At 39.6% G+C, this 23480-nt stretch overlaps 54 non-coding genes and 24 pseudogenes across 54 annotated transcripts; all 78 read left to right on the top strand.

The window, feature by feature from the left end:
* The first annotated feature begins 104 nt into the window (after positions 1-104).
* Positions 105-225, top strand: LOC143370975 (5S ribosomal RNA; annotated as a pseudogene).
* Positions 226-404: 179 nt separating this feature from the next.
* On the top strand, positions 405-525 carry LOC143370834 (5S ribosomal RNA). The gene has a single exon (XR_013085934.1). It is a non-coding gene; the product is annotated as a 5S ribosomal RNA (ribosomal RNA).
* A 179-nt stretch (positions 526-704) lies between these two features.
* LOC143370795 (5S ribosomal RNA) lies at positions 705-825 on the top strand. Its single transcript, XR_013085897.1, has one exon. It is a non-coding gene; the product is annotated as a 5S ribosomal RNA (ribosomal RNA).
* A 179-nt stretch (positions 826-1004) lies between these two features.
* Positions 1005-1125, top strand: LOC143370739 (5S ribosomal RNA). Its single transcript, XR_013085844.1, has one exon. It is a non-coding gene; the product is annotated as a 5S ribosomal RNA (ribosomal RNA).
* A 179-nt stretch (positions 1126-1304) lies between these two features.
* On the top strand, positions 1305-1425 carry LOC143370737 (5S ribosomal RNA). Its single transcript, XR_013085842.1, has one exon. It is a non-coding gene; the product is annotated as a 5S ribosomal RNA (ribosomal RNA).
* A 179-nt stretch (positions 1426-1604) lies between these two features.
* On the top strand, positions 1605-1725 carry LOC143370736 (5S ribosomal RNA). The gene has a single exon (XR_013085841.1). It is a non-coding gene; the product is annotated as a 5S ribosomal RNA (ribosomal RNA).
* A 179-nt stretch (positions 1726-1904) lies between these two features.
* On the top strand, positions 1905-2025 carry LOC143370735 (5S ribosomal RNA). The gene has a single exon (XR_013085840.1). It is a non-coding gene; the product is annotated as a 5S ribosomal RNA (ribosomal RNA).
* A 179-nt stretch (positions 2026-2204) lies between these two features.
* On the top strand, positions 2205-2325 carry LOC143371035 (5S ribosomal RNA; annotated as a pseudogene).
* A 179-nt stretch (positions 2326-2504) lies between these two features.
* On the top strand, positions 2505-2625 carry LOC143370983 (5S ribosomal RNA; annotated as a pseudogene).
* Positions 2626-2804: 179 nt separating this feature from the next.
* Positions 2805-2925, top strand: LOC143370734 (5S ribosomal RNA). The gene has a single exon (XR_013085839.1). It is a non-coding gene; the product is annotated as a 5S ribosomal RNA (ribosomal RNA).
* A 179-nt stretch (positions 2926-3104) lies between these two features.
* On the top strand, positions 3105-3225 carry LOC143370779 (5S ribosomal RNA). Its single transcript, XR_013085882.1, has one exon. It is a non-coding gene; the product is annotated as a 5S ribosomal RNA (ribosomal RNA).
* A 179-nt stretch (positions 3226-3404) lies between these two features.
* On the top strand, positions 3405-3525 carry LOC143370733 (5S ribosomal RNA). The gene has a single exon (XR_013085838.1). It is a non-coding gene; the product is annotated as a 5S ribosomal RNA (ribosomal RNA).
* A 179-nt stretch (positions 3526-3704) lies between these two features.
* Positions 3705-3825, top strand: LOC143370732 (5S ribosomal RNA). Its single transcript, XR_013085837.1, has one exon. It is a non-coding gene; the product is annotated as a 5S ribosomal RNA (ribosomal RNA).
* A 179-nt stretch (positions 3826-4004) lies between these two features.
* Positions 4005-4125, top strand: LOC143370731 (5S ribosomal RNA). Its single transcript, XR_013085836.1, has one exon. It is a non-coding gene; the product is annotated as a 5S ribosomal RNA (ribosomal RNA).
* Positions 4126-4304: 179 nt separating this feature from the next.
* LOC143371033 (5S ribosomal RNA) lies at positions 4305-4425 on the top strand (annotated as a pseudogene).
* Positions 4426-4604: 179 nt separating this feature from the next.
* On the top strand, positions 4605-4725 carry LOC143370988 (5S ribosomal RNA; annotated as a pseudogene).
* A 179-nt stretch (positions 4726-4904) lies between these two features.
* LOC143370973 (5S ribosomal RNA) lies at positions 4905-5025 on the top strand (annotated as a pseudogene).
* Positions 5026-5204: 179 nt separating this feature from the next.
* Positions 5205-5325, top strand: LOC143370833 (5S ribosomal RNA). The gene has a single exon (XR_013085933.1). It is a non-coding gene; the product is annotated as a 5S ribosomal RNA (ribosomal RNA).
* Positions 5326-5504: 179 nt separating this feature from the next.
* On the top strand, positions 5505-5625 carry LOC143370794 (5S ribosomal RNA). The gene has a single exon (XR_013085896.1). It is a non-coding gene; the product is annotated as a 5S ribosomal RNA (ribosomal RNA).
* Positions 5626-5804: 179 nt separating this feature from the next.
* Positions 5805-5925, top strand: LOC143370730 (5S ribosomal RNA). Its single transcript, XR_013085835.1, has one exon. It is a non-coding gene; the product is annotated as a 5S ribosomal RNA (ribosomal RNA).
* A 179-nt stretch (positions 5926-6104) lies between these two features.
* LOC143370775 (5S ribosomal RNA) lies at positions 6105-6225 on the top strand. The gene has a single exon (XR_013085878.1). It is a non-coding gene; the product is annotated as a 5S ribosomal RNA (ribosomal RNA).
* A 179-nt stretch (positions 6226-6404) lies between these two features.
* LOC143370729 (5S ribosomal RNA) lies at positions 6405-6525 on the top strand. Its single transcript, XR_013085834.1, has one exon. It is a non-coding gene; the product is annotated as a 5S ribosomal RNA (ribosomal RNA).
* A 179-nt stretch (positions 6526-6704) lies between these two features.
* Positions 6705-6825, top strand: LOC143370728 (5S ribosomal RNA). Its single transcript, XR_013085833.1, has one exon. It is a non-coding gene; the product is annotated as a 5S ribosomal RNA (ribosomal RNA).
* Positions 6826-7004: 179 nt separating this feature from the next.
* On the top strand, positions 7005-7125 carry LOC143371032 (5S ribosomal RNA; annotated as a pseudogene).
* A 179-nt stretch (positions 7126-7304) lies between these two features.
* Positions 7305-7425, top strand: LOC143370987 (5S ribosomal RNA; annotated as a pseudogene).
* Positions 7426-7604: 179 nt separating this feature from the next.
* Positions 7605-7725, top strand: LOC143370972 (5S ribosomal RNA; annotated as a pseudogene).
* A 179-nt stretch (positions 7726-7904) lies between these two features.
* Positions 7905-8025, top strand: LOC143370831 (5S ribosomal RNA). The gene has a single exon (XR_013085931.1). It is a non-coding gene; the product is annotated as a 5S ribosomal RNA (ribosomal RNA).
* Positions 8026-8204: 179 nt separating this feature from the next.
* Positions 8205-8325, top strand: LOC143370793 (5S ribosomal RNA). Its single transcript, XR_013085895.1, has one exon. It is a non-coding gene; the product is annotated as a 5S ribosomal RNA (ribosomal RNA).
* Positions 8326-8504: 179 nt separating this feature from the next.
* On the top strand, positions 8505-8625 carry LOC143370726 (5S ribosomal RNA). Its single transcript, XR_013085831.1, has one exon. It is a non-coding gene; the product is annotated as a 5S ribosomal RNA (ribosomal RNA).
* A 179-nt stretch (positions 8626-8804) lies between these two features.
* LOC143370982 (5S ribosomal RNA) lies at positions 8805-8925 on the top strand (annotated as a pseudogene).
* A 179-nt stretch (positions 8926-9104) lies between these two features.
* On the top strand, positions 9105-9225 carry LOC143370725 (5S ribosomal RNA). Its single transcript, XR_013085830.1, has one exon. It is a non-coding gene; the product is annotated as a 5S ribosomal RNA (ribosomal RNA).
* Positions 9226-9404: 179 nt separating this feature from the next.
* On the top strand, positions 9405-9525 carry LOC143370802 (5S ribosomal RNA). The gene has a single exon (XR_013085904.1). It is a non-coding gene; the product is annotated as a 5S ribosomal RNA (ribosomal RNA).
* A 179-nt stretch (positions 9526-9704) lies between these two features.
* On the top strand, positions 9705-9825 carry LOC143370724 (5S ribosomal RNA). The gene has a single exon (XR_013085829.1). It is a non-coding gene; the product is annotated as a 5S ribosomal RNA (ribosomal RNA).
* A 179-nt stretch (positions 9826-10004) lies between these two features.
* Positions 10005-10125, top strand: LOC143370723 (5S ribosomal RNA). The gene has a single exon (XR_013085828.1). It is a non-coding gene; the product is annotated as a 5S ribosomal RNA (ribosomal RNA).
* Positions 10126-10304: 179 nt separating this feature from the next.
* On the top strand, positions 10305-10425 carry LOC143370722 (5S ribosomal RNA). The gene has a single exon (XR_013085827.1). It is a non-coding gene; the product is annotated as a 5S ribosomal RNA (ribosomal RNA).
* A 179-nt stretch (positions 10426-10604) lies between these two features.
* LOC143371031 (5S ribosomal RNA) lies at positions 10605-10725 on the top strand (annotated as a pseudogene).
* Positions 10726-10904: 179 nt separating this feature from the next.
* Positions 10905-11025, top strand: LOC143370985 (5S ribosomal RNA; annotated as a pseudogene).
* Positions 11026-11204: 179 nt separating this feature from the next.
* On the top strand, positions 11205-11325 carry LOC143371030 (5S ribosomal RNA; annotated as a pseudogene).
* Positions 11326-11504: 179 nt separating this feature from the next.
* On the top strand, positions 11505-11625 carry LOC143370984 (5S ribosomal RNA; annotated as a pseudogene).
* A 179-nt stretch (positions 11626-11804) lies between these two features.
* LOC143370546 (5S ribosomal RNA) lies at positions 11805-11925 on the top strand. Its single transcript, XR_013085654.1, has one exon. It is a non-coding gene; the product is annotated as a 5S ribosomal RNA (ribosomal RNA).
* A 179-nt stretch (positions 11926-12104) lies between these two features.
* Positions 12105-12225, top strand: LOC143370721 (5S ribosomal RNA). Its single transcript, XR_013085826.1, has one exon. It is a non-coding gene; the product is annotated as a 5S ribosomal RNA (ribosomal RNA).
* Positions 12226-12404: 179 nt separating this feature from the next.
* On the top strand, positions 12405-12525 carry LOC143370720 (5S ribosomal RNA). Its single transcript, XR_013085825.1, has one exon. It is a non-coding gene; the product is annotated as a 5S ribosomal RNA (ribosomal RNA).
* Positions 12526-12704: 179 nt separating this feature from the next.
* Positions 12705-12825, top strand: LOC143370664 (5S ribosomal RNA). The gene has a single exon (XR_013085770.1). It is a non-coding gene; the product is annotated as a 5S ribosomal RNA (ribosomal RNA).
* A 179-nt stretch (positions 12826-13004) lies between these two features.
* LOC143370792 (5S ribosomal RNA) lies at positions 13005-13125 on the top strand. Its single transcript, XR_013085894.1, has one exon. It is a non-coding gene; the product is annotated as a 5S ribosomal RNA (ribosomal RNA).
* A 179-nt stretch (positions 13126-13304) lies between these two features.
* On the top strand, positions 13305-13425 carry LOC143370719 (5S ribosomal RNA). Its single transcript, XR_013085824.1, has one exon. It is a non-coding gene; the product is annotated as a 5S ribosomal RNA (ribosomal RNA).
* Positions 13426-13604: 179 nt separating this feature from the next.
* LOC143370718 (5S ribosomal RNA) lies at positions 13605-13725 on the top strand. Its single transcript, XR_013085823.1, has one exon. It is a non-coding gene; the product is annotated as a 5S ribosomal RNA (ribosomal RNA).
* Positions 13726-13904: 179 nt separating this feature from the next.
* Positions 13905-14025, top strand: LOC143371029 (5S ribosomal RNA; annotated as a pseudogene).
* A 179-nt stretch (positions 14026-14204) lies between these two features.
* LOC143370717 (5S ribosomal RNA) lies at positions 14205-14325 on the top strand. Its single transcript, XR_013085822.1, has one exon. It is a non-coding gene; the product is annotated as a 5S ribosomal RNA (ribosomal RNA).
* A 179-nt stretch (positions 14326-14504) lies between these two features.
* Positions 14505-14625, top strand: LOC143371028 (5S ribosomal RNA; annotated as a pseudogene).
* Positions 14626-14804: 179 nt separating this feature from the next.
* Positions 14805-14925, top strand: LOC143370715 (5S ribosomal RNA). The gene has a single exon (XR_013085820.1). It is a non-coding gene; the product is annotated as a 5S ribosomal RNA (ribosomal RNA).
* Positions 14926-15104: 179 nt separating this feature from the next.
* On the top strand, positions 15105-15225 carry LOC143370774 (5S ribosomal RNA). Its single transcript, XR_013085877.1, has one exon. It is a non-coding gene; the product is annotated as a 5S ribosomal RNA (ribosomal RNA).
* Positions 15226-15404: 179 nt separating this feature from the next.
* On the top strand, positions 15405-15525 carry LOC143370783 (5S ribosomal RNA). The gene has a single exon (XR_013085886.1). It is a non-coding gene; the product is annotated as a 5S ribosomal RNA (ribosomal RNA).
* Positions 15526-15704: 179 nt separating this feature from the next.
* LOC143371044 (5S ribosomal RNA) lies at positions 15705-15825 on the top strand (annotated as a pseudogene).
* A 179-nt stretch (positions 15826-16004) lies between these two features.
* LOC143370966 (5S ribosomal RNA) lies at positions 16005-16125 on the top strand (annotated as a pseudogene).
* Positions 16126-16304: 179 nt separating this feature from the next.
* On the top strand, positions 16305-16425 carry LOC143370714 (5S ribosomal RNA). The gene has a single exon (XR_013085819.1). It is a non-coding gene; the product is annotated as a 5S ribosomal RNA (ribosomal RNA).
* Positions 16426-16604: 179 nt separating this feature from the next.
* On the top strand, positions 16605-16725 carry LOC143371039 (5S ribosomal RNA; annotated as a pseudogene).
* Positions 16726-16904: 179 nt separating this feature from the next.
* Positions 16905-17025, top strand: LOC143370713 (5S ribosomal RNA). Its single transcript, XR_013085818.1, has one exon. It is a non-coding gene; the product is annotated as a 5S ribosomal RNA (ribosomal RNA).
* Positions 17026-17204: 179 nt separating this feature from the next.
* Positions 17205-17325, top strand: LOC143370712 (5S ribosomal RNA). The gene has a single exon (XR_013085817.1). It is a non-coding gene; the product is annotated as a 5S ribosomal RNA (ribosomal RNA).
* Positions 17326-17504: 179 nt separating this feature from the next.
* Positions 17505-17625, top strand: LOC143370711 (5S ribosomal RNA). Its single transcript, XR_013085816.1, has one exon. It is a non-coding gene; the product is annotated as a 5S ribosomal RNA (ribosomal RNA).
* A 179-nt stretch (positions 17626-17804) lies between these two features.
* Positions 17805-17925, top strand: LOC143370810 (5S ribosomal RNA). The gene has a single exon (XR_013085911.1). It is a non-coding gene; the product is annotated as a 5S ribosomal RNA (ribosomal RNA).
* A 179-nt stretch (positions 17926-18104) lies between these two features.
* Positions 18105-18225, top strand: LOC143370710 (5S ribosomal RNA). Its single transcript, XR_013085815.1, has one exon. It is a non-coding gene; the product is annotated as a 5S ribosomal RNA (ribosomal RNA).
* Positions 18226-18404: 179 nt separating this feature from the next.
* LOC143370709 (5S ribosomal RNA) lies at positions 18405-18525 on the top strand. Its single transcript, XR_013085814.1, has one exon. It is a non-coding gene; the product is annotated as a 5S ribosomal RNA (ribosomal RNA).
* A 179-nt stretch (positions 18526-18704) lies between these two features.
* Positions 18705-18825, top strand: LOC143370965 (5S ribosomal RNA; annotated as a pseudogene).
* A 179-nt stretch (positions 18826-19004) lies between these two features.
* Positions 19005-19125, top strand: LOC143371012 (5S ribosomal RNA; annotated as a pseudogene).
* Positions 19126-19304: 179 nt separating this feature from the next.
* On the top strand, positions 19305-19425 carry LOC143370708 (5S ribosomal RNA). The gene has a single exon (XR_013085813.1). It is a non-coding gene; the product is annotated as a 5S ribosomal RNA (ribosomal RNA).
* Positions 19426-19604: 179 nt separating this feature from the next.
* Positions 19605-19725, top strand: LOC143370707 (5S ribosomal RNA). The gene has a single exon (XR_013085812.1). It is a non-coding gene; the product is annotated as a 5S ribosomal RNA (ribosomal RNA).
* A 179-nt stretch (positions 19726-19904) lies between these two features.
* On the top strand, positions 19905-20025 carry LOC143370706 (5S ribosomal RNA). Its single transcript, XR_013085811.1, has one exon. It is a non-coding gene; the product is annotated as a 5S ribosomal RNA (ribosomal RNA).
* Positions 20026-20204: 179 nt separating this feature from the next.
* On the top strand, positions 20205-20325 carry LOC143371047 (5S ribosomal RNA; annotated as a pseudogene).
* A 179-nt stretch (positions 20326-20504) lies between these two features.
* LOC143370808 (5S ribosomal RNA) lies at positions 20505-20625 on the top strand. Its single transcript, XR_013085909.1, has one exon. It is a non-coding gene; the product is annotated as a 5S ribosomal RNA (ribosomal RNA).
* Positions 20626-20804: 179 nt separating this feature from the next.
* Positions 20805-20925, top strand: LOC143370704 (5S ribosomal RNA). Its single transcript, XR_013085809.1, has one exon. It is a non-coding gene; the product is annotated as a 5S ribosomal RNA (ribosomal RNA).
* A 179-nt stretch (positions 20926-21104) lies between these two features.
* On the top strand, positions 21105-21225 carry LOC143370703 (5S ribosomal RNA). The gene has a single exon (XR_013085808.1). It is a non-coding gene; the product is annotated as a 5S ribosomal RNA (ribosomal RNA).
* Positions 21226-21404: 179 nt separating this feature from the next.
* Positions 21405-21525, top strand: LOC143370702 (5S ribosomal RNA). The gene has a single exon (XR_013085807.1). It is a non-coding gene; the product is annotated as a 5S ribosomal RNA (ribosomal RNA).
* A 179-nt stretch (positions 21526-21704) lies between these two features.
* Positions 21705-21825, top strand: LOC143370807 (5S ribosomal RNA). Its single transcript, XR_013085908.1, has one exon. It is a non-coding gene; the product is annotated as a 5S ribosomal RNA (ribosomal RNA).
* Positions 21826-22004: 179 nt separating this feature from the next.
* LOC143370806 (5S ribosomal RNA) lies at positions 22005-22125 on the top strand. The gene has a single exon (XR_013085907.1). It is a non-coding gene; the product is annotated as a 5S ribosomal RNA (ribosomal RNA).
* Positions 22126-22304: 179 nt separating this feature from the next.
* LOC143370701 (5S ribosomal RNA) lies at positions 22305-22425 on the top strand. Its single transcript, XR_013085806.1, has one exon. It is a non-coding gene; the product is annotated as a 5S ribosomal RNA (ribosomal RNA).
* Positions 22426-22604: 179 nt separating this feature from the next.
* LOC143370700 (5S ribosomal RNA) lies at positions 22605-22725 on the top strand. The gene has a single exon (XR_013085805.1). It is a non-coding gene; the product is annotated as a 5S ribosomal RNA (ribosomal RNA).
* A 179-nt stretch (positions 22726-22904) lies between these two features.
* LOC143370964 (5S ribosomal RNA) lies at positions 22905-23025 on the top strand (annotated as a pseudogene).
* Positions 23026-23204: 179 nt separating this feature from the next.
* LOC143371010 (5S ribosomal RNA) lies at positions 23205-23325 on the top strand (annotated as a pseudogene).
* The last annotated feature ends 155 nt before the right edge of the window (positions 23326-23480 follow it).

Genomic DNA, 23480 nt, shown 5'->3' with positions numbered 1-23480 from the left:
TCACTTCTCTGTCCGTTTCTTTGTAGTGCGGACCTGTCAGAAATTCATTTTCACTCATTGTCAACGTAACTACCAATTTCTTCGATAAATAAAACCGTATTTTTACCAACGACCATTCTATGTCTGTAAAACACCAGTTCTCGCCCGATCACTGAAGTTAAGCGACATTGGGCGTGGTTAGTACTTGGATGGTTGACCGCTTGGGAATACCGCGTGTTGTTGGTAGTACTTTCTTCATACCGCTCCAATTTTGCAGTTTCCAACTATGACAGTGAGTATATTAAACTATTTGATTTAGCTTCACTTCTCTGTCGGTTTTTTTGTAGTGCGGACCTGTCAGAAATTCATTTCCACTCATTGTCAACGTAAGTACCAATTTCTTCGATAAATAAAACCGTATTTTTACCAACGACCATTCTATGTCTGTAAAACACCAGTTCTCGTCCGATCACTGAAGTTAAGCGACATTGGGCGTGGTTAGTACTTGGATGGGTGACCGCTTGGGAATACCGCGTGTTGTTAGTAGTATTTTTTTCATACCCCTCCATTTTTGCAGTTTGTAACTATGACAGTGAGTATTCTTAACTATTTTATTTAGCTTCACTTCTCTGTCGGTTTTTTTGTAGTGCGGACCTGTCAGAAATTCATTTCCACTCATTGTCAACGTAACTACCAATTTCTTCGATAAATAAAACCGTATTTTTACCAACGACCATTCTATGTCTGTAAAACACCAGTTTTCGTCCGATCACTGAAGTTAAGCGACATTGGGCGTGGTTAGTACTTGGATGGGTGACCGCTTGGGAATACCGCGTGTTGTTGGTAGTATTTTCTTCATACCGCTCCATTTTTGCAGTTTGTAACTATGACAGTGACTATTCTAAACTATTTTATTTAGCTTCACTTCTCTGTCGGTTTTTTTGTAGTGCGGACCTGTCAGAAATTCATTTCCACTCATTGTCAACGTAACTACCAATTTCTTCGATAAATAAAACCGTATTTTTACCAACGACCATTCTATGTCTGTAAAACACCAGTTCTCGTCCGATCACTGAAGTTAAGCGACATTGGGCGTGGTTAGTACTTGGATGGGTGACCGCTTGGGAATACCGCGTGTTGTTGGTAGTATTTTCTTCATACCGCTCCAATTTTGCAGTTTCCAACTATGACAGTGACTATTCTAAACTATTTTATTTAGCTTCACTTCTCTGTCCGTTCCTTTGTAGTGCGGACCTGTCAGAAATTCATTTTCACTCATTGTCAACGTAAGTACCAATTTCTTCGATAAATAAAACCGTATTTTTACCAACGACCATTCTATGTCTGTAAAACACCAGTTCTCGTCCGATCACTGAAGTTAAGCGACATTGGGCGTGGTTAGTACTTGGATGGGTGACCGCTTGGGAATACCGCGTGTTGTTGGTAGTATTTTCTTCATACCGCTCCAATTTTGCAGTTTCCAACTATGACAGTGACTATTCTAAACTATTTTATTTAGCTTCACTTCTCTGTCCGTTTCTTTGTAGTGCGGACCTGTCAGAAATTCATTTTCACTCATTGTCAACGTAACTACCAATTTCTTCGATAAATAAAACCGTATTTTTACCAACGACCATTCTATGTCTGTAAAACACCAGTTCTCGTCCGATCACTGAAGTTAAGCGACATTGGGCGTGGTTAGTACTTGGATGGGTGACCGCTTGGGAATACCGCGTGTTGTTGGTAGTATTTTCTTCATACCGCTCCAATTTTGCAGTTTTCAACTATGACAGTGACTATTCTAAACTATTTTATTTAGCTTCACTTCTCTGTCCGTTCCTTTGTAGTGCGGACCTGTCAGAAATTCATTTTCACTCATTGTCAATGTTAGTACCAATTTCTTCGATAAATAAAACTGTATTTTTACCAACGACCATTCTATGTCTGTAAAACACCAGTTCTCGTCCGATCACTGAAGTTAAGCGACATTGGGCGTGGTTAGTACTTGGATGGGTGACCGCTTGGGAATACCGCGTGTTGTTGGTAGTATTTTTTTCATACCGCTCCATTTTTGCAGTTTGTAACTATGACAGTGACTATTCTAAACTATTTTATTTAGCTTCACTTCTCTGTCCGTTTCTTTGTAGTACGGACCTGTCGGAAATTCATTTCCACTCATTGTCAACGTAAGTACCAATTTCTTCGATAAATAAAACCGTATTTTTACCAACGACCATTCTATGTCTGTAAAACACCAGTTCTCGTCCCATCACTGAATTTAAGCGACATTGGGCGTGGTTAGTACTTGGATTGGTGACCGCTTGGGAATACCGCGTGTTGTTGGTAGTATTTTCTTCATACCGCTCCAATTTTGCAGTTTCCAACTATGACAGTGACTATTCTAAACTATTTTATTTAGCTTCACTTCTCTGTCCGTTTCTTTGTAGTGCGGACCTGTCAGAAATTCATTTTCACTCATTGTCAACGTAAGTACCAAGTTTTTCGATAAATAAAACCGTATTTTTACCAACGACCATTCTATGTCTGTAAAACACCAGTTGTCGTCCGATCACTGAAGTTAAGCGACATTGGGCGTGGTTAGTACTTGGATGGGTGACCGCTTGGGAATACCGCGTGTTGTTGGTAGTATTTTCTTCATACCGCTCCAATTTTGCAGTTTCCAACTATGACAGTGACTATTCTAAACTATTTTATTTAGCTTCACTTCTCTGTCCGTTCCTTTGTAGTGCGGACCTGTCAGAAATTCATTTCCACTCATTGTCAACGTAACTACCAATTTCTTCGATAAATAAAACCGTATTTTTACCAACGACCATTCTATGTCTGTAAAACACCAGTTCTCGTCCGATCACTGAAGTTAAGCGACATTGGGCGTGGTTAGTACTTGGATGGGTGACCGCTTGGGAATACCGCGTGTTGTTGGTAGTATTTTCTTCATACCGCTCCAATTTTGCAGTTTCCAACTATGACAGTGAGTATATTAAACTATTTGATTTAGCTTCACTTCTCTGTCGGTTTGTTTGTAGTGCGGACCTGTCAGAAATTCATTTCCACTCATTGTCAACGTAAGTACCAATTTCTTCGATAAATAAAACCGTATTTTTACCAACGACCATTCTATGTCTGTAAAACACCAGTTCTCGTCCGATCACTGAAGTTAAGCGACATTGGGCGTGGTTAGTACTTGGATGGGTGACCGCCTGGGAATACCGCGTGTTGTTGGTAGTATTTTTTTCATACCCCTCCATTTTTGCAGTTTGTAACTATGACAGTGAGTATTCTAAACTATTTTATTTAGCTTCACTTCTCTGTCCGTTCCTTTGTAGTGCGGACCTGTCAGAAATTCATTTCCACTCATTGTCAACGTAAGTACCAATTTCTTCGATAAATAAAACCGTATTTTTACCAACGACCATTCTATGTCTGTAAAACACCAGTTCTCGTCCGATCACTGAAGTTAAGCGACATTGGGCGTGGTTAGTACTTGGATGGGTGACCGCTTGGGAATACCGCGTGTTGTTGGTAGTATTTTCTTCATACCGCTCCAATTTTGCAGTTTCCAACTATGACAGTGACTATTCTAAACTATTTTATTTAGCTTCACTTCTCTGTCCGTTTCTTTGTAGTGCGGACCTGTCAGAAATTCATTTTCACTCATTGTCAACGTAAGTACCAAGTTTTTCGATAAATAAAACCGTATTTTTACCAACGACCATTCTATGTCTGTAAAACACCAGTTCTCGTCCGATCACTGAAGTTAAGCGACATTGGGCGTGGTTAGTACTTGGATGGGTGACCGCTTGGGAATACCGCGTGTTGTTGGTAGTATTTTTTTCATACCGCTCCATTTTTGCAGTTTGTAACTATGACAGTGACTATTCTAAACTATTTTATTTAGCTTCACTTCTCTGTCCGTTTCTTTGTAGTACGGACCTGTCGGAAATTCATTTCCACTCATTGTCAACGTAAGTACCAATTTCTTCGATAAATAAAACCGTATTTTTACCAACGACCATTCTATGTCTGTAAAACACCAGTTCTCGTCCGATCACTGAAGTTAAGCGACATTGGGCGTGGTTAGTACTTGGATGGGTGACCGCTTGGGAATACCGCGTGTTGTTGGTAGTATTTTTTTCATACCGCTCCATTTTTGCAGTTTGTAACTATGACAGTGACTATTCTAAACTATTTTATTTAGCTTCACTTCTCTGTCCGTTTCTTTGTAGTACGGACCTGTCGGAAATTCATTTCCACTCATTGTCAACGTAAGTACCAATTTCTTCGATAAATAAAACCGTATTTTTACCAACGACCATTCTATGTCTGTAAAACACCAGTTCTCGTCCCATCACTGAATTTAAGCGACATTGGGCGTGGTTAGTACTTGGATTGGTGACCGCTTGGGAATACCGCGTGTTGTTGGTAGTATTTTCTTCATACCGCTCCAATTTTGCAGTTTCCAACTATGACAGTGACTATTCTAAACTATTTTATTTAGCTTCACTTCTCTGTCCGTTTCTTTGTAGTGCGGACCTGTCAGAAATTCATTTTCACTCATTGTCAATGTTAGTACCAATTTCTTCGATAAATAAAACTGTATTTTTACCAACGACCATTCTATGTCTGTAAAACACCAGTTCTCGTCCGATCACTGAAGTTAAGCGGCATTGGGCGTGGTTAGTACTTGGAAGGTTGACCGCTTGGGAATACCGCGTGTTGTTGGTAGTATTTTCTTCATACCGCTCCAATTTTGCAGTTTCCAACTATGACAGTGACTATTCTAAACTATTTTATTTAGCTTCACTTCTCTGTCCGTTTCTTTGTAGTGCGGACCTGTCAGAAATTCATTTTCACTCATTGTCAACGTAACTACCAATTTCTTCGATAAATAAAACCGTATTTTTACCAACGACCATTCTATGTCTGTAAAACACCAGTTCTCGCCCGATCACTGAAGTTAAGCGACATTGGGCGTGGTTAGTACTTGGATGGTTGACCGCTTGGGAATACCGCGTGTTGTTGGTAGTACTTTCTTCATACCGCTCCAATTTTGCAGTTTCCAACTATGACAGTGAGTATATTAAACTATTTGATTTAGCTTCACTTCTCTGTCGGTTTTTTTGTAGTGCGGACCTGTCAGAAATTCATTTCCACTCATTGTCAACGTAAGTACCAATTTCTTCGATAAATAAAACCGTATTTTTACCAACGACCATTCTATGTCTGTAAAACACCAGTTCTCGTCCGATCACTGAAGTTAAGCGACATTGGGCGTGGTTAGTACTTGGATGGGTGACCGCTTGGGAATACCGCGTGTTGTTAGTAGTATTTTTTTCATACCCCTCCATTTTTGCAGTTTGTAACTATGACAGTGAGTATTCTTAACTATTTTATTTAGCTTCACTTCTCTGTCGGTTTTTTTGTAGTGCGGACCTGTCAGAAATTCATTTCCACTCATTGTCAACGTAACTACCAATTTCTTCGATAAATAAAACCGTATTTTTACCAACGACCATTCTATGTCTGTAAAACACCAGTTTTCGTCCGATCACTGAAGTTAAGCGACATTGGGCGTGGTTAGTACTTGGATGGGTGACCGCTTGGGAATACCGCGTGTTGTTGGTAGTATTTTCTTCATACCGCTCCAATTTTGCAGTTTCCAACTATGACAGTGACTATTCTAAACTATTTTATTTAGCTTCACTTCTCTGTCCGTTTCTTTGTAGTGCGGACCTGTCAGAAATTCATTTTCACTCATTGTCAATGTTAGTACCAATTTCTTCGATAAATAAAACTGTATTTTTACCAACGACCATTCTATGTCTGTAAAACACCAGTTCTCGTCCGATCACTGAAGTTAAGCGACATTGGGCGTGGTTAGTACTTGGATGGGTGACCGCTTGGGAATACCGCGTGTTGTTGGTAGTATTTTTTTCATACCGCTCCGTTTTTGCAGTTTGTAACTATGACAGTGACTATTCTAAACTATTTTATTTAGCTTCGCTTCTCTGTCGGTTTTTTTGTAGTGCGGACCTGTCAGAAATTCATTTCCACTCATTGTCAACGTAAGTACCAATTTCTTCGATAAATAAAACCGTATTTTTACCAATGACCATTCTATGTCTGTAAAACACCAGTTCTCGTCCGATCACTGAAGTTAAGCGACATTGGGCGTGGTTAGTACTTGGATGGGTGACCGCTTGGGAATACCGCGTGTTGTTGGTAGTATTTTTTTCATACCCCTCCATTTTTGCAGTTTGTAACTATGACAGTGAGTATTCTAAACTATTTTATTTAGCTTCACTTCTCTGTCCGTTCCTTTGTAGTGCGGACCTGTCAGAAATTCATTTTCACTCATTGTCAACGTAAGTACCAAGTTTTTCGATAAATAAAACCGTATTTTTACCAACGACCATTCTATGTCTGTAAAACACCAGTTCTCGTCCGATCACTGAAGTTAAGCGACATTGGGCGTGGTTAGTACTTGGATGGGTGACCGCTTGGGAATACCGCGTGTTGTTGGTAGTATTTTTTTCATACCGCTCCATTTTTGCAGTTTGTAACTATGACAGTGACTATTCTAAACTATTTTATTTAGCTTCACTTCTCTGTCCGTTTCTTTGTAGTACGGACCTGTCGGAAATTCATTTCCACTCATTGTCAACGTAAGTACCAATTTCTTCGATAAATAAAACCGTATTTTTACCAACGACCATTCTATGTCTGTAAAACACCAGTTCTCGTCCGATCACTGAAGTTAAGCGACATTGGGCGTGGTTAGTACTTGGATGGGTGACCGCTTGGGAATACCGCGTGTTGTTGGTAGTATTTTTTTCATACCGCTCCATTTTTGCAGTTTGTAACTATGACAGTGACTATTCTAAACTATTTTATTTAGCTTCACTTCTCTGTCCGTTTCTTTGTAGTACGGACCTGTCGGAAATTCATTTCCACTCATTGTCAACGTAAGTACCAATTTCTTCGATAAATAAAACCGTATTTTTACCAACGACCATTCTATGTCTGTAAAACACCAGTTCTCGTCCCATCACTGAATTTAAGCGACATTGGGCGTGGTTAGTACTTGGATTGGTGACCGCTTGGGAATACCGCGTGTTGTTGGTAGTATTTTCTTCATACCGCTCCAATTTTGCAGTTTCCAACTATGACAGTGACTATTCTAAACTATTTTATTTAGCTTCACTTCTCTGTCCGTTTCTTTGTAGTGCGGACCTGTCAGAAATTCATTTTCACTCATTGTCAATGTTAGTACCAATTTCTTCGATAAATAAAACTGTATTTTTACCAACGACCATTCTATGTCTGTAAAACACCAGTTCTCGTCCGATCACTGAAGTTAAGCGGCATTGGGCGTGGTTAGTACTTGGAAGGTTGACCGCTTGGGAATACCGCGTGTTGTTGGTAGTATTTTCTTCATACCGCTCCAATTTTGCAGTTTCCAACTATGACAGTGACTATTCTAAACTATTTTATTTAGCTTCACTTCTCTGTCCGTTTCTTTGTAGTGCGGACCTGTCAGAAATTCATTTTCACTCATTGTCAACGTAACTACCAATTTCTTCGATAAATAAAACCGTATTTTTACCAACGACCATTCTATGTCTGTAAAACACCAGTTCTCGCCCGATCACTGAAGTTAAGCGACATTGGGCGTGGTTAGTACTTGGATGGTTGACCGCTTGGGAATACCGCGTGTTGTTGGTAGTACTTTCTTCATACCGCTCCAATTTTGCAGTTTCCAACTATGACAGTGAGTATATTAAACTATTTGATTTAGCTTCACTTCTCTGTCGGTTTTTTTGTAGTGCGGACCTGTCAGAAATTCATTTCCACTCATTGTCAACGTAAGTACCAATTTCTTCGATAAATAAAACCGTATTTTTACCAACGACCATTCTATGTCTGTAAAACACCAGTTCTCGTCCGATCACTGAAGTTAAGCGACATTGGGCGTGGTTAGTACTTGGATGGGTGACCGCTTGGGAATACCGCGTGTTGTTAGTAGTATTTTTTTCATACCCCTCCATTTTTGCAGTTTGTAACTATGACAGTGAGTATTCTTAACTATTTTATTTAGCTTCACTTCTCTGTCGGTTTTTTTGTAGTGCGGACCTGTCAGAAATTCATTTCCACTCATTGTCAACGTAACTACCAATTTCTTCGATAAATAAAACCGTATTTTTACCAACGACCATTCTATGTCTGTAAAACACCAGTTTTCGTCCGATCACTGAAGTTAAGCGACATTGGGCGTGGTTAGTACTTGGATGGGTGACCGCTTGGGAATACCGCGTGTTGTTGGTAGTATTTTCTTCATACCGCTCCATTTTTGCAGTTTGTAACTATGACAGTGAGTATATTAAACTATTTGATTTAGCTTCACTTCTCTGTCGGTTTTTTTGTAGTGCGGACCTGTCAGAAATTCATTTCCACTCATTGTCAACGTAAGTACCAATTTCTTCGATAAATAAAACCGTATTTTTACCAACGACCATTCTATGTCTGTAAAACACCAGTTCTCGTCCGATCACTGAAGTTAAGCGACATTGGGCGTGGTTAGTACTTGGATGGGTGACCGCTTGGGAATACCGCGTGTTGTTGGTAGTATTTTCTTCATACCGCTCCAATTTTGCAGTTTCCAACTATGACAGTGACTATTCTAAACTATTTTATTTAGCTTCACTTCTCTGTCCGTTTCTTTGTAGTGCGGACCTGTCAGAAATTCATTTTCACTCATTGTCAACGTAAGTACCAAGTTTTTCGATAAATAAAACCGTATTTTTACCAACGACCATTCTATGTCTGTAAAACACCAGTTGTCGTCCGATCACTGAAGTTAAGCGACATTGGGCGTGGTTAGTACTTGGATGGGTGACCGCTTGGGAATACCGCGTGTTGTTGGTAGTATTTTCTTCATACCGCTCCAATTTTGCAGTTTCCAACTATGACAGTGACTATTCTAAACTATTTTATTTAGCTTCACTTCTCTGTCCGTTCCTTTGTAGTGCGGACCTGTCAGAAATTCATTTCCACTCATTGTCAACGTAACTACCAATTTCTTCGATAAATAAAACCGTATTTTTACCAACGACCATTCTATGTCTGTAAAACACCAGTTCTCGTCCGATCACTGAAGTTAAGCGACATTGGGCGTGGTTAGTACTTGGATGGGTGACCGCTTGGGAATACCGCGTGTTGTTGGTAGTATTTTCTTCATACCGCTCCAATTTTGCAGTTTCCAACTATGACAGTGAGTATATTAAACTATTTGATTTAGCTTCACTTCTCTGTCGGTTTGTTTGTAGTGCGGACCTGTCAGAAATTCATTTCCACTCATTGTCAACGTAAGTACCAATTTCTTCGATAAATAAAACCGTATTTTTACCAACGACCATTCTATGTCTGTAAAACAACAGTTCTCGTCCGATCACTGAAGTTAAGCGACATTGGGCGTGGTTAGTACTTGGATGGGTGACCGCCTGGGAATACCGCGTGTTGTTGGTAGTATTTTTTTCATACCCCTCCATTTTTGCAGTTTGTAACTATGACAGTGAGTATTCTAAACTATTTTATTTAGCTTCACTTCTCTGTCCGTTCCTTTGTAGTGCGGACCTGTCAGAAATTCATTTCCACTCATTGTCAACGTAAGTACCAATTTCTTCGATAAATAAAACCGTATTTTTACCAACGACCATTCTATGTCTGTAAAACACCAGTTCTCGTCCGATCACTGAAGTTAAGCGACATTGGGCGTGGTTAGTACTTGGATGGGTGACCGCTTGGGAATACCGCGTGTTGTTGGTAGTATTTTCTTCATACCGCTCCAATTTTGCAGTTTCCAACTATGACAGTGACTATTCTAAACTATTTTATTTAGCTTCACTTCTCTGTCCGTTTCTTTGTAGTGCGGACCTGTCAGAAATTCATTTTCACTCATTGTCAACGTAAGTACCAAGTTTTTCGATAAATAAAACCGTATTTTTACCAACGACCATTCTATGTCTGTAAAACACCAGTTCTCGTCCGATCACTGAAGTTAAGCGACATTGGGCGTGGTTAGTACTTGGATGGGTGACCGCTTGGGAATACCGCGTGTTGTTGGTAGTATTTTTTTCATACCGCTCCATTTTTGCAGTTTGTAACTATGACAGTGACTATTCTAAACTATTTTATTTAGCTTCACTTCTCTGTCCGTTTCTTTGTAGTACGGACCTGTCGGAAATTCATTTCCACTCATTGTCAACGTAAGTACCAATTTCTTCGATAAATAAAACCGTATTTTTACCAACGACCATTCTATGTCTGTAAAACACCAGTTCTCGTCCGATCACTGAAGTTAAGCGACATTGGGCGTGGTTAGTACTTGGATGGGTGACCGCTTGGGAATACCGCGTGTTGTTGGTAGTATTTTTTTCATACCGCTCCATTTTTGCAGTTTGTAACTATGACAGTGACTATTCTAAACTATTTTATTTAGCTTCACTTCTCTGTCCGTTTCTTTGTAGTACGGACCTGTCGGAAATTCATTTCCACTCATTGTCAACGTAAGTACCAATTTCTTCGATAAATAAAACCGTATTTTTACCAACGACCATTCTATGTCTGTAAAACACCAGTTCTCGTCCCATCACTGAATTTAAGCGACATTGGGCGTGGTTAGTACTTGGATTGGTGACCGCTTGGGAATACCGCGTGTTGTTGGTAGTATTTTCTTCATACCGCTCCAATTTTGCAGTTTCCAACTATGACAGTGACTATTCTAAACTATTTTATTTAGCTTCACTTCTCTGTCCGTTTCTTTGTAGTGCGGACCTGTCAGAAATTCATTTTCACTCATTGTCAATGTTAGTACCAATTTCTTCGATAAATAAAACTGTATTTTTACCAACGACCATTCTATGTCTGTAAAACACCAGTTCTCGTCCGATCACTGAAGTTAAGCGGCATTGGGCGTGGTTAGTACTTGGAAGGTTGACCGCTTGGGAATACCGCGTGTTGTTGGTAGTATTTTTTTCATACCGCTCCATTTTTGCAGTTTGTAACTATGACAGTGACTATTCTAAACTATTTTATTTAGCTTCACTTCTCTGTCCGTTTCTTTGTAGTACGGACCTGTCGGAAATTCATTTCCACTTATTGTCAACGTAAGTACCAATTTCTTCGATAAATAAAACCGTATTTTTACCAACGACCATTCTATGTCTGTAAAACACCAGTTCTCGTCCCATCACTGAATTTAAGCGACATTGGGCGTGGTTAGTACTTGGATTGGTGACCGCTTGGGAATACCGCGTGTTGTTGGTAGTATTTTCTTCATACCGCTCCAATTTTGCAGTTTCCAACTATGACAGTGACTATTCTAAACTATTTTATTTAGCTTCACTTCTCTGTCCGTTTCTTTGTAGTGCGGACCTGTCAGAAATTCATTTTCACTCATTGTCAATGTTAGTACCAATTTCTTCGATAAATAAAACTGTATTTTTACCAACGACCATTCTATGTCTGTAAAACACCAGTTCTCGTCCGATCACTGAAGTTAAGCGGCATTGGGCGTGGTTAGTACTTGGAAGGTTGACCGCTTGGGAATACCGCGTGTTGTTGGTAGTATTTTTTTCATACCGCTCCATTTTTGCAGTTTGTAACTATGACAGTGACTATTCTAAACTATTTTATTTAGCTTCACTTCTCTGTCCGTTTCTTTGTAGTACGGACCTGTCGGAAATTCATTTCCACTCATTGTCAACGTAAGTACCAATTTCTTCGATAAATAAAACCGTATTTTTACCAACGACCATTCTATGTCGGTAAAACACCAGTTCTCGTCCGATCACTGAAGTTAAGCGACATTGGGCGTGGTTAGTACTTGGATGGGTGACCGCTTGGGAATACCGCGTGTTGTTGGTAGTATTTTTTTCATACCGCTCCGTTTTTGCAGTTTGTAACTATGACAGTGACTATTCTAAACTATTTTATTTAGCTTCGCTTCTCTGTCGGTTTTTTTGTAGTGCGGACCTGTCAGAAATTCATTTCCACTCATTGTCAACGTAAGTACCAATTTCTTCGATAAATAAAACCGTATTTTTACCAACGACCATTCTATGTCTGTAAAACACCAGTTCTCGTCCGATCACTGAAGTTAAGCGACATTGGGCGTGGTTAGTACTTGGATGGGTGACCGCTTGGGAATACCGCGTGTTGTTGGTAGTATTTTTTTCATACCCCTCCATTTTTGCAGTTTGTAACTATGACAGTGAGTATTCTTAACTATTTTATTTAGCTTCACTTCTCTGTCGGTTTTTTTGTAGTGCGGACCTGTCAGAAATTCATTTCCACTCATTGTCAACGTAACTACCAATTTCTTCGATAAATAAAACCGTATTTTTACCAACGACCATTCTATGTCTGTAAAACACCAGTTCTCGTCCGATCACTGAAGTTAAGCGACATTGGGCGTGGTTAGTACTTGGATGGGTGACCGCTTGGGAATACCGCGTGTTGTTGGTAGTATTTTCTTCATACCGCTCCAATTTTGCAGTTTCCAACTATGACAGTGAGTATATTAAACTATTTGATTTAGCTTCACTTCTCTGTTGGTTTGTTTGTAGTGCGGACCTGTCAGAAATTCATTTCCACTCATTGTCAACGTAAGTACCAATTTCTTCGATAAATAAAACCGTATTTTTACCAACGACCATTCTATGTCTGTAAAACACCAGTTCTCGTCCGATCACTGAAGTTAAGCGACATTGGGCGTGGTTAGTACTTGGATGGGTGACCGCCTGGGAATACCGCGTGTTGTTGGTAGTATTTTTTTCATACCCCTCCATTTTTGCAGTTTGTAACTATGACAGTGAGTATTCTTAACTATTTTATTTAGCTTCACTTCTCTGTCGGTTTTTTTGTAGTGCGGACCTGTCAGAAATTCATTTCCACTCATTGTCAACGTAACTACCAATTTCTTCGATAAATAAAACCGTATTTTTACCAACGACCATTCTATGTCTGTAAAACACCAGTTTTCGTCCGATCACTGAAGTTAAGCGACATTGGGCGTGGTTAGTACTTGGATGGGTGACCGCTTGGGAATACCGCGTGTTGTTGGTAGTATTTTCTTCATACCGCTCCATTTTTGCAGTTTGTAACTATGACAGTGAGTATATTAAACTATTTGATTTAGCTTCACTTCTCTGTCGGTTTTTTTGTAGTGCGGACCTGTCAGAAATTCATTTCCACTCATTGTCAACGTAAGTACCAATTTCTTCGATAAATAAAACCGTATTTTTACCAACGACCATTCTATGTCTGTAAAACACCAGTTCTCGTCCGATCACTGAAGTTAAGCGACATTGGGCGTGGTTAGTACTTGGATGGGTGACCGCTTGGGAATACCGCGTGTTGTTGGTAGTATTTTCTTCATACCGCTCCAATTTTGCAGTTTCCAACTATGACAGTGACTATTCTAAACTATTTTATTTAGCTTCACTTCTCTGTCCGTTCCTTTGTAGTGCGGACCTGTCAGAAATTCATTTTCACTCATTGTCAATGTTAGTACCAATTTCTTCGATAAATAAAACTGTATTTTTACCAACGACCATTCTATGTCTGTAAAACACCAGTTCTCGTCCGATCACTGAAGTTAAGCGACATTGGGCGTGGTTAGTACTTGGATGGGTGACCGCTTGGGAATACCGCGTGTTGTTGGTAGTATTTTTTTCATACCGCTCCATTTTTGCAGTTTGTAACTATGACAGTGACTATTCTAAACTATTTTATTTAGCTTCACTTCTCTGTCCGTTTCTTTGTAGTACGGACCTGTCGGAAATTCATTTCCACTCATTGTCAACGTAAGTACCAATTTCTTCGATAAATAAAACCGTATTTTTACCAACGACCATTCTATGTCTGTAAAACACCAGTTCTCGTCCCATCACTGAATTTAAGCGACATTGGGCGTGGTTAGTACTTGGATTGGTGACCGCTTGGGAATACCGCGTGTTGTTGGTAGTATTTTCTTCATACCGCTCCAATTTTGCAGTTTCCAACTATGACAGTGACTATTCTAAACTATTTTATTTAGCTTCACTTCTCTGTCCGTTTCTTTGTAGTGCGGACCTGTCAGAAATTCATTTTCACTCATTGTCAACGTAAGTACCAAGTTTTTCGATAAATAAAACCGTATTTTTACCAACGACCATTCTATGTCTGTAAAACACCAGTTCTCGTCCGATCACTGAAGTTAAGCGACATTGGGCGTGGTTAGTACTTGGATGGGTGACCGCTTGGGAATACCGCGTGTTGTTGGTAGTATTTTTTTCATACCGCTCCATTTTTGCAGTTTGTAACTATGACAGTGACTATTCTAAACTATTTTATTTAGCTTCACTTCTCTGTCCGTTTCTTTGTAGTATGGACCTGTCGGAAATTCATTTCCACTCATTGTCAACGTAAGTACCAATTTCTTCGATAAATAAAACCGTATTTTTACCAACGACCATTCTATGTCTGTAAAACACCAGTTCTCGTCCCATCACTGAATTTAAGCGACATTGGGCGTGGTTAGTACTTGGATTGGTGACCGCTTGGGAATACCGCGTGTTGTTGGTAGTATTTTCTTCATACCGCTCCAATTTTGCAGTTTCCAACTATGACAGTGACTATTCTAAACTATTTTATTTAGCTTCACTTCTCTGTCCGTTTCTTTGTAGTGCGGACCTGTCAGAAATTCATTTTCACTCATTGTCAATGTTAGTACCAATTTCTTCGATAAATAAAACTGTATTTTTACCAACGACCATTCTATGTCTGTAAAACACCAGTTCTCGTCCGATCACTGAAGTTAAGCGACATTGGGCGTGGTTAGTACTTGGATGGGTGACCGCTTGGGAATACCGCGTGTTGTTGGTAGTATTTTTTTCATACCGCTCCGTTTTTGCAGTTTGTAACTATGACAGTGACTATTCTAAACTATTTTATTTAGCTTCGCTTCTCTGTCGGTTTTTTTGTAGTGCGGACCTGTCAGAAATTCATTTCCACTCATTGTCAACGTAAGTACCAATTTCTTCGATAAATAAAACCGTATTTTTACCAATGACCATTCTATGTCTGTAAAACACCAGTTCTCGTCCGATCACTGAAGTTAAGCGACATTGGGCGTGGTTAGTACTTGGATGGGTGACCGCTTGGGAATACCGCGTGTTGTTGGTAGTATTTTTTTCATACCCCTCCATTTTTGCAGTTTGTAACTATGACAGTGAGTATTCTTAACTATTTTATTTAGCTTCACTTCTCTGTCGGTTTTTTTGTAGTGCGGACCTGTCAGAAATTCATTTCCACTCATTGTCAACGTAAGTACCAATTTCTTCGATAAATAAAACCGTATTTTTACCAACGACCATTCTATGTCTGTAAAACACCAGTTCTCGTCCGATCACTGAAGTTAAGCGATATTGGGCGTGGTTAGTACTTGGATGGGTGACCGCTTGGGAATACCGCGTGTTGTTGGTAGTATTTTTTTCATACCGCTCCATTTTTGCAGTTTGTAACTATGACAGTGACTATTCTAAACTATTTTATTTAGCTTCACTTCTCTGTCCGTTTCTTTGTAGTACGGACCTGTCGGAAATTCATTTCCACTCATTGTCAACGTAAGTACCAATTTCTTCGATAAATAAAACCGTATTTTTACCAACGACCATTCTATGTCTGTAAAACACCAGTTCTCGTCCCATCACTGAATTTAAGCGACATTGGGCGTGGTTAGTACTTGGATTGGTGACCGCTTTGGAATACCGCGTGTTGTTGGTAGTATTTTCTTCATACCGCTCCAATTTTGCAGTTTCCAACTATGACAGTGACTATTCTAAACTATTTTATTTAGCTTCACTTCTCTGTCCGTTTCTTTGTAGTGCGGACCTGTCAGAAATTCATTTTCACTCATTGTCAATGTTAGTACCAATTTCTTCGATAAATAAAACTGTATTTTTACCAACGACCATTCTATGTCTGTAAAACACCAGTTCTCGTCCGATCACTGAAGTTAAGCGACATTGGGCGTGGTTAGTACTTGGAAGGTTGACCGCTTGGGAATACCGCGTGTTGTTGGTAGTATTTTTTTCATACCGCTCCATTTTTGCAGTTTGTAACTATGACAGTGACTATTCTAAACTATTTTATTTAGCTTCACTTCTCTGTCCGTTTCTTTGTAGTACGGACCTGTCGGAAATTCATTTCCACTCATTGTCAACGTAAGTACCAATTTCTTCGATAAATAAAACCGTATTTTTACCAACGACCATTCTATGTCTGTAAAACACCAGTTCTCGTCCGATCACTGAAGTTAAGCGACATTGGGCGTGGTTAGTACTTGGATGGGTGACCGCTTGGGAATACCGCGTGTTGTTGGTAGTATTTTTTTCATACCGCTCCATTTTTGCAGTTTGTAACTATGACAGTGACTATTCTAAACTATTTTATTTAGCTTCACTTCTCTGTCCGTTTCTTTGTAGTACGGACCTGTCGGAAATTCATTTCCACTCATTGTCAACGTAAGTACCAATTTCTTCGATAAATAAAACCGTATTTTTACCAACGACCATTCTATGTCTGTAAAACACCAGTTCTCGTCCCAGCACTGAATTTAAGCGACATTGGGCGTGGTTAGTACTTGGATTGGTGACCGCTTGGGAATACCGCGTGTTGTTGGTAGTATTTTCTTCATACCGCTCCAATTTTGCAGTTTCCAACTATGACAGTGACTATTCTAAACTATTTTATTTAGCTTCACTTCTCTGTCCGTTTCTTTGTAGTGCGGACCTGTCAGAAATTCATTTTCACTCATTGTCAATGTCAATACCAATTTCTTCGATAAATAAAACTGTATTTTTACCAACGACCATTCTATGTCTGTAAAACACCAGTTCTCGTCCGATCACTGAAGTTAAGCGACATTGGGCGTGGTTAGTACTTGGATGGGTGACCGCTTGGGAATACCGCGTGTTGTTGGTAGTATTTTTTTCATACCGCTCCGTTTTTGCAGTTTGTAACTATGACAGTGACTATTCTAAACTATTTTATTTAGCTTCGCTTCTCTGTCGGTTTTTTTGTAGTGCGGACCTGTCAGAAATTCATTTCCACTCATTGTCAACGTAAGTACCAATTTCTTCGATAAATAAAACCGTATTTTTACCAACGACCATTCTATGTCTGTAAAACACCAGTTCTCGTCCGATCACTGAAGTTAAGCGACATTGGGCGTGGTTAGTACTTGGATGGGTGACCGCTTGGGAATACCGCGTGTTGTTGGTAGTATTTTTTTCATACCCCTCCATTTTTGCAGTTTGTAACTATGACAGTGAGTATTCTTAACTATTTTATTTAGCTTCACTTCTCTGTCGGTTTTTTTGTAGTGCGGACCTGTCAGAAATTCATTTCCACTCATTGTCAACGTAAGTACCAATTTCTTCGATAAATAAAACCGTATTTTTACCAACGACCATTCTATGTCTGTAAAACACCAGTTCTCGTCCGATCACTGAAGTTAAGCGACATTGGGCGTGGTTAGTACTTGGATGGGTGACCGCTTGGGAATACCGCGTGTTGTTGGTAGTATTTTCTTCATACCGCTCCAATTTTGCAGTTTCCAACTATGACAGTGACTATTCTAAACTATTTTATTTAGCTTCACTTCTCTGTCCGTTCCTTTGTAGTGCGGACCTGTCAGAAATTCATTTCCACTCATTGTCAACGTAACTACCAATTTCTTCGATAAATAAAACCGTATTTTTACCAACGACCATTCTATGTCTGTAAAACACCAGTTCTCGTCCGATCACTGAAGTTAAGCGACATTGGGCGTGGTTAGTACTTGGATGGTTGACCGCTTGGGAATACCGCGTGTTGTTGGTAGTATTTTCTTCATACCGCTCCAATTTTGCAGTTTCCAACTATGACAGTGACTATTCTAAACTATTTTATTTAGCTTCACTTCTCTGTCCGTTTCTTTGTAGTGCGGACCTGTCAGAAATTCATTTTCACTCATTGTCAATGTTAGTACCAATTTCTTCGATAAATAAAACTGTATTTTTACCAACGACCATTCTATGTCTGTAAAACACCAGTTCTCGTCCGATCACTGAAGTTAAGCGACATTGGGCGTGGTTAGTACTTGGATGGGTGACCGCTTGGGAATACCGCGTGTTGTTGGTAGTATTTTCTTCATACCGCTCCGTTTTTGCAGTTTGTAACTATGACAGTGACTATTCTAAACTATTTTATTTAGCTTCGCTTCTCTGTCGGTTTTTTTGTAGTGCGGACCTGTCAGAAATTCATTTCCACTCATTGTCAACGTAAGTACCAATTTCTTCGATAAATAAAACCGTATTTTTACCAACGACCATTCTATGTCTGTAAAACACCAGTTCTCGTCCGATCACTGAAGTTAAGCGACATTGGGCGTGGTTAGTACTTGGATGGGTGACCGCTTGGGAATACCGCGTGTTGTTGGTAGTATTTTCTTCATACCGCTCCAATTTTGCAGTTTCCAACTATGACAGTGACTATTCTAAACTATTTTATTTAGCTTCACTTCTCTGTCCGTTCCTTTGTAGTGCGGACCTGTCAGAAATTCATTTTCACTCATTGTCAATGTTAGTACCAATTTCTTCGATAAATAAAACTGTATTTTTACCAACGACCATTCTATGTCTGTAAAACACCAGTTCTCGTCCGATCACTGAAGTTAAGCGACATTGGGCGTGGTTAGTACTTGGAAGGTTGACCGCTTGGGAATACCGCGTGTTGTTGGTAGTATTTTTTTCATACCGCTCCGTTTTTGCAGTTTGTAACTATGACAGTGACTATTCTAAACTATTTTATTTAGCTTCACTTCTCTGTCGTTTTTTTTGTAGTGCGGACCTGTCAGAAATTCATTTCCACTCATTGTCAACGTAAGTACCAATTTCTTCGATAAATAAAACCGTATTTTTACCAACGACCATTCTATGTCTGTAAAACACCAGTTCTCGTCCCATCACTGAATTTAAGCGACATTGGGCGTGGTTAGTACTTGGAAGGTTGACCGCTTGGGAATACCGCGTGTTGTTGGTAGTATTTTTTTCATACCGCTCCGTTTTTGCAGTTTGTAACTATGACAGTGAGTATTCTTAACTATTTTATTTAGCTTCACTTCTCTGTCGTTTTTTTTGTAGTGCGGACCTGTCAGAAATTCATTTTCACTCATTGTCAATGTCAATACCAATTTCTTCGATAAATAAAACTGTATTTTTACCAACGACCATTCTATGTCTGTAAAACACCAGTTCTCGTCCGATCACTGAAGTTAAGCGACATTGGGCGTGGTTAGTACTTGGATGGGTGACCGCTTGGGAATACCGCGTGTTGTTGGTAGTATTTTTTTCATACCGCTCCGTTTTTGCAGTTTGTAACTATGACAGTGACTATTCTAAACTATTTTATTTAGCTTCGCTTCTCTGTCGGTTTTTTTGTAGTGCGGACCTGTCAGAAATTCATTTCCACTCATTGTCAACGTAAGTACCAATTTCTTCGATAAATAAAACCGTATTTTTACCAACGACCATTCTATGTCTGTAAAACACCAGTTCTCGTCCGATCACTGAAGTTAAGCGACATTGGGCGTGGTTAGTACTTGGATGGGTGACCGCTTGGGAATACCGCGTGTTGTTGGTAGTATTTTTTTCATACCCCTCCATTTTTGCAGTTTGTAACTATGACAGTGAGTATTCTTAACTATTTTATTTAGCTTCACTTCTCTGTCGGTTTTTTTGTAGTGCGGACCTGTCAGAAATTCATTTCCACTCATTGTCAACGTAAGTACCAATTTCTTCGATAAATAAAACCGTATTTTTACCAACGACCATTCTATGTCTGTAAAACACCAGTTCTCGTCCGATCACTGAAGTTAAGCGACATTGGGCGTGGTTAGTACTTGGATGGGTGACCGCTTGGGAATACCGCGTGTTGTTGGTAGTATTTTTTTCATACCGCTCCATTTTTGCAGTTTGTAACTATGACAGTGACTATTCTAAACTATTTTATTTAGCTTCACTTCTCTGTCCGTTTCTTTGTAGTACGGACCTGTCGGAAATTCATTTCCACTCATTGTCAACGTAAGTACCAATTTCTTCGATAAATAAAACCGTATTTTTACCAACGACCATTCTATTTCTGTAAAACACCAGTTCTCGTCCCATCACTGAATTTAAGCGACATTGGGCGTGGTTAGTACTTGGATTGGTGACCGCTTGGGAATACCGCGTGTTGTTGGTAGTATTTTCTTCATACCGCTCCAATTTTGCAGTTTCCAACTATGACAGTGACTATTCTAAACTATTTTATTTAGCTTCACTTCTCTGTCCGTTTCTTTGTAGTACGGACCTGTCGGAAATTCATTTCCACTCATTGTCAACGTAAGTACCAATTTCTTCGATAAATAAAACCGTATTTTTACCAACGACCATTCTATGTCTGTAAAACACCAGTTCTCGTCCGATCACTGAAGTTAAGCGACATTGGGCGTGGTTAGTACTTGGATGGTTGACCGCTTGGGAATACCGCGTGTTGTTGGTAGTATTTTCTTCATACCGCTCCAATTTTGCAGTTTCCAACTATGACAGTGACTATTCTAAACTATTTTATTTAGCTTCACTTCTCTGTCCGTTTCTTTGTAGTGCGGACCTGTCAGAAATTCATTTTCACTCATTGTCAATGTTAGTACCAATTTCTTCGATAAATAAAACTGTATTTTTACCAACGACCATTCTATGTCTGTAAAACACCAGTTCTCGTCCGATCACTGAAGTTAAGCGACATTGGGCGTGGTTAGTACTTGGATGGGTGACCGCTTGGGAATACCGCGTGTTGTTGGTAGTATTTTTTTCATACCGCTCCGTTTTTGCAGTTTGTAACTATGACAGTGACTATTCTAAACTATTTTATTTAGCTTCGCTTCTCTGTCGGTTTTTTTGTAGTGCGGACCTGTCAGAAATTCATTTCCACTCATTGTCAACGTAAGTACCAATTTCTTCGATAAATAAAACCGTATTTTTACCAACGACCATTCTATGTCTGTAAAACACCAGTTCTCGTCCGATCACTGAAGTTAAGCGACATTGGGCGTGGTTAGTACTTGGATGGGTGACCGCTTGGGAATACCGCGTGTTGTTGGTAGTATTTTTTTCATACCCCTCCATTTTTGCAGTTTGTAACTATGACAGTGAGTATTCTTAACTATTTTATTTAGCTTCACTTCTCTGTCGATTTTTTTGTAGTGCGGACCTGTCAGAAATTCATTTCCACTCATTGTCAACGTAAGTACCAATTTCTTCGATAAATAAAACCGTATTTTTACCAACGACCATTCTATGTCTGTAAAACACCAGTTCTCGTCCGATCACTGAAGTTAAGCGACATTGGGCGTGGTTAGTACTTGGATGGGTGACCGCTTGGGAATACCGCGTGTTGTTGGTAGTATTTTCTTCATACCGCTCCAATTTTGCAGTTTCCAACTATGACAGTGACTATTCTAAACTATTTTATTTAGCTTCACTTCTCTGTCCGTTCCTTTGTAGTGCGGACCTGTCAGAAATTCATTTCCACTCATTGTCAACGTAACTACCAATTTCTTCGATAAATAAAACCGTATTTTTACCAACGACCATTCTATGTCTGTAAAACACCAGTTCTCGTCCGATCACTGAAGTTAAGCGACATTGGGCGTGGTTAGTACTTGGATGGTTGACCGCTTGGGAATACCGCGTGTTGTTGGTAGTATTTTCTTCATACCGCTCCAATTTTGCAGTTTCCAACTATGACAGTGACTATTCTAAACTATTTTATTTAGCTTCACTTCTCTGTCCGTTCCTTTGTAGTGCGGACCTGTCAGAAATTCATTTCCACTCATTGTCAACGTAACTACCAATTTCTTCGATAAATAAAACCGTATTTTTACCAACGACCATTCTATGTCTGTAAAACACCAGTTCTCGTCCGATCACTGAAGTTAAGCGACATTGGGCGTGGTTAGTACTTGGATGGTTGACCGCTTGGGAATACCGCGTGTTGTTGGTAGTATTTTCTTCATACCGCTCCAATTTTGCAGTTTCCAACTATGACAGTGACTATTCTAAACTATTTTATTTAGCTTCACTTCTCTGTCCGTTTCTTTGTAGTGCGGACCTGTCAGAAATTCATTTTCACTCATTGTCAATGTTAGTACCAATTTCTTCGATAAATAAAACTGTATTTTTACCAACGACCATTCTATGTCTGTAAAACACCAGTTCTCGTCCGATCACTGAAGTTAAGCGACATTGGGCGTGGTTAGTACTTGGATGGGTGACCGCTTGGGAATACCGCGTGTTGTTGGTAGTATTTTTTTCATACCGCTCCGTTTTTGCAGTTTGTAACTATGACAGTGACTATTCTAAACTATTTTATTTAGCTTCGCTTCTCTGTCGGTTTTTTTGTAGTGCGGACCTGTCAGAAATTCATTTCCACTCATTGTCAACGTAAGTACCAATTTCTTCGATAAATAAAACCGTATTTTTACCAACGACCATTCTATGTCTGTAAAACACCAGTTCTCGTCCGATCACTGAAGTTAAGCGACATTGGGCGTGGTTAGTACTTGGATGGGTGACCGCTTGGGAATACCGCGTGTTGTTGGTAGTATTTTCTTCATACCGCTCCAATTTTGCAGTTTCCAACTATGACAGTGACTATTCTAAACTATTTTATTTAGCTTCACTTCTCTGTCCGTTCCTTTGTAGTGCGGACCTGTCAGAAATTCATTTTCACTCATTGTCAATGTTAGTACCAATTTCTTCGATAAATAAAACTGTATTTTTACCAACGACCATTCTATGTCTGTAAAACACCAGTTCTCGTCCGATCACTGAAGTTAAGCGACATTGGGCGTGGTTAGTACTTGGAAGGTTGACCGCTTGGGAATACCGCGTGTTGTTGGTAGTATTTTTTTCATACCGCTCCGTTTTTGCAGTTTGTAACTATGACAGTGACTATTCTAAACTATTTTATTTAGCTTCACTTCTCTGTCGTTTTTTTTGTAGTGCGGACCTGTCAGAAATTCATTTCCACTCATTGTCAACGTAAGTACCAATTTCTTCGATAAATAAAACCGTATTTTTACCAACGACCATTCTATGTCTGTAAAACACCAGTTCTCGTCCCATCACTGAATTTAAGCGACATTGGGCGTGGTTAGTACTTGGAAGGTTGACCGCTTGGGAATACCGCGTGTTGTTGGTAGTATTTTTTTCATACCGCTCCGTTTTTGCAGTTTGTAACTATGACAGTGAGTATTCTTAACTATTTTATTTAGCTTCACTTCTCTGTCGTTTTTTTTGTAGTGCGGACCTGTCAGAAATTCATTTTCACTCATTGTCAATGTCAATACCAATTTC

Source organism: Andrena cerasifolii, chromosome 6 (assembly GCF_050908995.1).
Source record: "Andrena cerasifolii isolate SP2316 chromosome 6, iyAndCera1_principal, whole genome shotgun sequence".
NCBI lineage: Eukaryota > Metazoa > Arthropoda > Insecta > Hymenoptera > Andrenidae > Andrena > Andrena cerasifolii.
The sequence above is the reverse complement of the archived record's forward strand: the minus strand, read 5'-3'. Positions and strand labels throughout refer to the sequence as shown.